Raw genomic sequence first — 7,796 nt, 5'->3', positions numbered from 1 at the left:
TTTATTATTTGTGTAAAACAAGAACTCAAAGAACTTTATTATATTTACTATATATACACAAATTAAAAAAAAAAATCCATTAAATAAATCACATTTGAGCTTACTTCCTCCGTTCTTAATTTAATCCAAGCGCATCTGATTTTGCTTCATCGTCCAAAAGGTTTTTTATGTAGCCTTCCCATCACTAGTTCAGCTTTCGACAGGGACTCCAACTGCACTTCACTACATTAACAATTTCCGTCTCGTGAATTACCGCAAAAATGTTCGCAACTTAAGTTTTTATTTCTTTATTTTATAACAAATTCTCCGAAATGAATACACTCTTGTTTGTCTTTTGAATAAATGTGTAGGGATCAACCAACTGTTTTTTTCTGTAGGGATCTCTACAGCAACTGCTTATAAAATGTATCGAACGGAGTGCATTTTTCATAACTTTGTTGGACTACATCGAAAGATGTTGTGAAATCATAACTCCAATTGCACAACTTCCAAAATTTTTTGGATATCGATCTATTGTAAATATAAAAGAGAATTCGGGAATATAAAAAGTGTTGCAGAAAAATTAAAGTAATAATAAAAATGTGAATTGCTTGTTTTCATTTTGTATGTGATTTTATTCACAATAACGCATTTTGACAACTGGTATGAAGATCAGATGTTTTTGGCGTTACACCTTATTATTCCACCATGTTGCATACAGTGCGGTTGTGGATGCGTTGCCTATTGTGATTTAAAAAAGTTAATTTTGGTATCTATTTGCAAAGAGAATGTAAAGAAATATGAATAAATTAAATTGAAAATTAATATGAAAAAAAGAAAAAATCTTGACTACATGGAAAGAGTGTCTGAAAAAACATTGGTGCCTGTGTATGTATGTGAGTGTGCAAATAGATCTAAATAATTGCATGAAGGAAAAAACAAAAATAAATGTTAAAAAAATATTTGCCAACAAGAAATATTAAAGGGGAATATTAAATAATGCAATATTCTTAGGTGGAAAGAAAAATATTAAGGCTTGAATTGGAAAAAATTCTAACATAAAAAGTGATGGTGTTTTGCATATATATGTGTGTGTAGGTCGGTGTTTAGACGTTCAAAGTTAATGGGAAAGAAAAATCAGTTTATTGAACAGGGAGTAGAGAGGAATATGAGGCGGTACACACACCCTGTAGTCGCAAATTCTGTTTTGTTTCTTTATTCTTCGCAGTTTTTTTGCATTTTCTTTCATTTTATTTTCTCCGCCGGCAAATAAACAACAATGCATACATTTGAATTAAAAACTTTTGTGATGAAAAATAAATTGAACAAAAAATTTATCAGTAAAAATTAAAAGTAAACATTTACATACACATGTATTTATTACATTTTTAATTAATTTTTTTTTATTTCTATAAGAAATATCGCGTTAGTATTTCCTTTGAATGATCAAATAAGAAAATGAGTGTGAATAAGAATCAGAAAATTGACAAAAACATTATTTGCGTGTCTAAACTACAAGGAAATTTTAAAAGAAATTGAGAAGAAAATTTGCCGTTCCAGTTTGAACGTATAAACACGGACTAGATTGGCGGCTTAATGAATGAGATGCATTTACACTAAGGAAGTATATCTCATTAAAAAAAACGTGATTTTGGCGGAAACAGTCAACTTCGAAAACATTTGATAGAAGATATTTTTAATTCGTTGCTCTTTGGTGAAGGATAAAATATATGAGGAATGCAATAGTATTTGTGTTTGTTTACTAAATAATTTTTACGGATTTATATTGGATTTTGTTCGTTTACTCAACAGTCCAATGTAAAATTATAAGAAATTTCTGAATAATTTATGCTGGAAAGTAAACATAAGTTGAGCTAATTTTGATTGAAGATTATGAATGAAAATTACACTAGAGATTTGGCCAAAATTGTGAAATTATTACCCCATGTGATTTTATGGAAATATTTAAGGACTGTTTAATGAGGCAAATAGAATAAAATCTTTGAAGTTACTGCTAAACCTAAATAACGACGGGACGTACACAAATATTTCACGAACCTACCTAAACAACGCTTTATGAGCTTCCGTATTACCCAAATACTTTGAGTCCCAAATGACATCTAAAACACAAAATCCGCGACCAAAACTTACTTAAATGTTTTCAATCGTAAAACAAATAATTTTCCTTTGCAATGAATTGTATTTCATGTTTTGTTGGGCTTTTGTTTATAAAATACAAAACACACACACACATACAAACATTAACGTTCTGTCAAAGTTAAACTTTTTCAACATACAAAAAGTATACGCTCAACGTATTTCGGTAGTTCTCATAAGAATACATGTGTTCTACTTTTTTCACCACGCACGCCCTGGTTATACGTCCGTATATAGGTATGGGACTTAAGAAATTTTTCACAGATATTCCATGGTACAATAATACAGGTAAAAGCAAGTCCCAGCTGATTAGATTCACCCGTAATACTAGTGTCAAAATGTATATGACACTTTGTCATTGTTTGTCATTGTGTATTCTTTTTTGTTGTTGTTTTCAAAATAAAAATAAATCATCCACATACAGATTGAAATTAAAAATTAAAAAGCAATAGAAACGAAGGACAAAGGTGCTTATTTCAACATTTCATTGGATCCACATCGTATACGTGACTGGAAAGGAAAGGATTTCAAGATCACTTTTTACCAGAGGATACGAGAAGAGTAGGAAAAAAATGGAAGCTAGTGCCACATGCAGAACCATTTGTTGTGCATTCGCCGAACGTTGTGACAATGGAATGGTAATTAATTACATGTATTTAAGAATTGAAAATGTATGTAATATGTATTTTGTTCTGTTCCACAGATATAAATATTGCATTCCATTCCACATCCGTTCAAGAACTTTGTGAGGAAAAGGAAATAGATATACAACAGGAGAAAGTCAGTCATACCTAAATACTTCATATTATGTATTTACCTCAGCCCTAAATTAACAAATAAAAAAATCATTATAATGAAATGTTATGTTAACAAATGGTTTTCACGGGACTCCCGTGTCCAACATATACATACATATATTTGTTCTCAGAACATCCCAAAAGGAAAAGGGAGACTTTTCTCATAGCACTGAATGCAAGCCGATTTATATTAGCTCAATGACATGGAAACTATTTTTTTATCGCCGCTCCTGTAAAGAAGTTTTTCATGGCTGAAATAATCTGGAAATGAAAGCCAAAATCACACTGAGGAGATTTGCCGCTGCCAAAATTCAGATGTTCTGGTTAGGAATTGAGCCGCAGACCTCCTGAGTGCAAGGCGGGAGTGCTTACAACTGTACCACGGTACCTCCCATGGCTAGTATACAATAAACGAACACAAACATCTAATTTCACAGTTTTACTACAGCTTTGCACGTCATATTCACTCAACAGACATAATAGCCACACGGACAGCTAAAATAAAGCTCACTCTGAATGTATTGGTAAATGGAGCCCTGGATCTCATTACCAGTTGGGTGCAAGCATTGATACTAAGGTGCAGAAAAGACCGCCGTACTCTTTCAAAGCAATTGGTTTTGATGACCTCATTCTAAGATCCAACAACAACACAGGACAGTAACATACGAAGTGCTTATATGAAGCGCACTTTATTTCTTTTTGATACAAGTTTTCATGTAGTATTTGGAATTAAATCAATTAGAATACTCAAAATTCAACCACAAAAATCTTGTCCGTTGCGATATAAATAACCCCTTCTTGGCTTTGTTTTGTCATCCTTCGTCGCTCTTTCTTCATAATTCCATCTGAAAAATAATCAATTATTATTGATTTTAAATATTTTATTAAGACAAATACATACCACTAAAAACTTTTTGTTAAGATGAAATGTAGTTGAAACTTTAAAATTGAAAATTTAAAAACCCATGACATTTTTCAAAACAATATTTATGAACCTTCAAAATGTGTTTATATTTTTTTTATATTGTTTACATTTTTGCCAATATGACTCTGACACTAGTATTACGTACAAAAACAAATTTCTATGTGGTTGTTGTATCGATTGTTGTACAACAACACTTGCTGTGTTGTAATAATTGTACCATGCAGATATTCATTCCTAAAGTGGTCATATTAAGGGTATTCAACTGTGGTGCCTACATACATAGTACTAAATTTTATTAATTGTGAAAAGGAAAGTCAAGAGTTTACTCGGCTTTCGGAAAGAAAATGTGTGTTTCTCTACATTTTATGAATTCTCTGGAAAAGTAAGGCTGGCAAAAATTAAAAACAAAAATTGTCCACGACAATAAGTGGGTCATTAGTTGAAGCTAACTCCATCAATAAGTCTGTCTGGTTACTTTCCCATCAAGAATTGTCCAGCAAGAACTTTCTCAGAGATTAAGGGGTTTTTATTCTCTTTTGCTAGAAAATTATAAAAAGTAAACAGACACCTTCCCAGCAAAAACCAGCAAGCAATCAGCTGACATGCCAAAACAGAACAATTTGTCTGCCAACAAAGGAAGCAAACACGTTGTATTTTATTAAAAATAAAAAAGAAAATGAAACAAAAAAGTATTTTTCCACTTTACAAATTTGTTCTCCATAAAACAATACAATTAGGCTATGCCATTTCCACAATAAAATTGTTTTTAATGTTCACAAACATAAATCAACAAAAAACTAAAAGCAGCTGATTGATTATTTTTAGGAAGAAGAAGAGCTTGCAAGTGCTTGCTAGAAGAAATTTGTCCAGCAAGAATTTGCAAGCTCTCAGTGAAAGAACTGTCAAAATGTCTCTCTCGAATCGCTCTCTTTTGCTGTTTTTTTGTGTTAACAGACGACTTCCAGCAACAATTGGTACAAATTGTTTCAAATTTTAGGGTAACCAGACACAGCTAATAGTGTTTTGAAGTGTCAACGACTGTAGCTTCTCGCAAAAATCTACTTGCGAGACGGAAAATATCCATTGCCCTAGAGCCAACATGCTAACAAATCTAAATTTAAAGATGTTTGCGTGAAAATGTTTGAAAATATAAGGCGATTCTCATATGGTAAGAAGCAATCAAATAGGGTTTTTTCGGATGTGATGTGGTTTACTTATGATTTCTGTCGCTCATCTTGGCTGATCTTCGGGAATTTATATACAGGTGCAATTTATTGGAGTTATATGAAAGCAATGAAGGAAGCAAAATTTAGTACTTCCGATCAGTATCATAAGAGCAGAACGAAATAAATAAGTTTTCGCACGGAAAACTGATCCAAGTTACTGAGTTAAAGTTGGTCTCGATGGTTTTAAGAATTATGTTGGTTCGTCCTCTACCTCTTCTGTCTGTTTTTGGAGGTTTCCATACGTTTTGTGATAACAGGGTACCATTTTTGAAATTCTACCAGTCGAAATAGCTTCCTGTGAGCTATATCAGTGGTTTTGTCTCTTTCATTAACGGATGTCTGAAAATCTGATGGAGTACAACTTGATGAATTGACACTGGGGAAGGGGAATCAAATGAACGTTGTGCTTGTAATCAGGCATTATAAAACAAGGTCAGATGATATCTATCATCCTTAAAAGATACCAAAGAAAGGTGGTGGAAAAATGATGGAAGATTGCATTTGATGATGTTTTTAAATATTTGCCGAATATCTGGTATCACCCAAAATTTAAGGTAAGTAAATCTAATCAGTAAGATAACTTGCTGCACAAATACATGATTTAGACATGCCATTTTAATATTGGGTTAACGTTGAAGTTTATATTTTACATCTTCCTATATACATATACTACGCAGTTTTTAGGGACCAAAGCAATTTCATAACCTAATTAACCCCTTTGTTTCAGCATAATAAGAGAATACAATTACGACATACAAAGGATATTAAAACATTTCATTCAGCCCGGAAAAATTGCTAGATGCAATTGGTTTTGTCCTAGTTCCTTGTGCTGAGCTTGGTCGAACTGTTAAGAATTGAATATATTTTGTGTGGTTGGTTGTCACTGCTGGCATGCTGGCGTATACGCGGCTAGTACTCGCCGGATGGAGGGGGGTCTTTTGACAACTTACCACCATTGCACAAGGACAAAAATAATTAATCATGCCAGGCTTTATACAGAGCTGTTACAAAAACTAAAAAAAATCGAAGCCCAAAGAGAGGAATCATAATAAAATAAACGAAAAACCTGCAATGCAACCCAACCTTCGTCATTATTAGGGATCACATACGTCCTCGGCTGATGAAATGCCGAGATATTCCCTCCCACTGGAAGCCAGGTTCCACCGTAGTACTTTTAATACTATGAGTGCCCCATACCTACCTCTTCATCCTTGCCCCCCCTCCTATCCCATCATCCCCTTCCTTCTACTCCAATGATAACATTATATTATTTCCGTTAAACATTATAAAAAATTAAAATTTATTTAATAATACCACACAGGGTGTTTAGAAATTGGTTTTACATTACGTTTACATCTTGCGAATTCATATAAATTGATTTAAATTTCATTTCTAATCTTTAAAAATTTCGTTATTTTTTTTTCTTCTCTTTCCAGGATCACGATGCTGCTGGATTCCGCAGGTGCCGCCTATAAGTTTGGGTGTCCGTTCGGTGAAAGTAAGTACAGGTTAAGTAAAAGTAAGTATCTTTTAGGTATGTCAAGTGTTAAATCTATAATAAAAGTGTATTTTCTTTCTATTTTCTTTTTTTTCTTTAATGGCAACCTTTAAGCCAAGAAGGATGGCATTTCAAACAAGCAGGGCACTATCACCTGAGAGTTGTATTGGATTCCTATCGGACTAGCTTGAGCTCACGCTATGGCGAAAGGGACTAATAAGCAACAGAATGGCTTCTATAAGGGAAGTTATTTCAAAATGCCTACCTTTTCCACAATCTATTAATGCTATTATAATTCTTTTTCACTTTTATTCATAGATAGCTAGCGTTCGTCAACATAGGAGTCTATGGTAAGTATATATGTACGTGTATTATGTCAGCGGGATACCTGGACACCGCGGTTTGCAGGTGTGTATAAGATGCAGTTCCAACGATGCAGCAGGGGAGGTGAACCGAACAACGATGGTGGACTTCAGAGATGCAGTGCTTTTAATTTAGGTTCAACCTTCTTTGTATCTTTAGTGTTACTGTAATGTTCAAAGTTTTTTTTGTTTCTTTTTTTAGCTAAGTTCATGTATTTAAATGTATTTATCTTTAATATCTAATGCTTGTAGTTCAATGTAGCACTATAGGTTTAGTGTTTCAATTCAATTATATGTTTTCTTTATTTCCAGCACTTTCACAGTTTTCTTTTCTTTTTTTTAATAAAGTTTAATATGCAGATATTCAAAGACTTCTTATTTGTGATGGGAAATTCTTCCATACATTCGGTTTCGTTGTTTATGGTTTGTATGATGATCGTTTGTTGACTTCCTCCAGGGCTCACCTCCGGCTGCTTCTCAGGTTTAGGTAAGAAAGACAGATTTTTGGTCAGAAAGCAAAAATGAAGGTTTTCTTATTCTTCATCTTCTAATAATCCTTCCGGTGCCCACCATGCTGACATCATCAAAATAAACAAACATATTTCTCCGAAATGTCATCAGATTGTAGGAAGTCAGCTGATTAGGTTTGACTAGTAGTCAATAGAGGGCGCCAAAAACGCACAGGACATCCTATAGACAATTCCGAATATGGATGAATGCAACCGGTTGAATTGAACTGGCGTAACCAAGAACGTCCAATAACAAGATGAATACCATCGGATTACGATCTTTTTATCCTCGGTAGGAGACCATCAATTAGACCTGCAGCTTAAGTCCGAATGTTGGATACGA

At 33.5% G+C, this 7,796-nt stretch overlaps 1 long non-coding RNA gene across 1 annotated transcript; it reads right to left on the bottom strand.

Annotated features, from left to right (window-relative positions):
* On the bottom strand, positions 1 to 3,999 carry LOC141393001 (uncharacterized). Its single transcript, XR_012409955.1, has 5 exons — positions 3,835 to 3,999; positions 3,306 to 3,778; positions 3,049 to 3,163; positions 2,928 to 2,960; positions 1 to 510 (listed from the first exon to the last, which is right to left on the bottom strand). It is a non-coding gene; the product is annotated as an uncharacterized lncRNA (long non-coding RNA).
* Between the last annotated feature and the right edge of the window lie 3,797 nt (positions 4,000 to 7,796).

This window comes from Musca autumnalis, unplaced genomic scaffold (genome assembly GCF_047663935.1).
Source record: "Musca autumnalis isolate F117 unplaced genomic scaffold, ASM4766393v1 scaffold_2, whole genome shotgun sequence".
Lineage (NCBI taxonomy): Eukaryota > Metazoa > Arthropoda > Insecta > Diptera > Muscidae > Musca > Musca autumnalis.
This window is presented reverse-complemented; position numbering and strand designations above follow the sequence as displayed.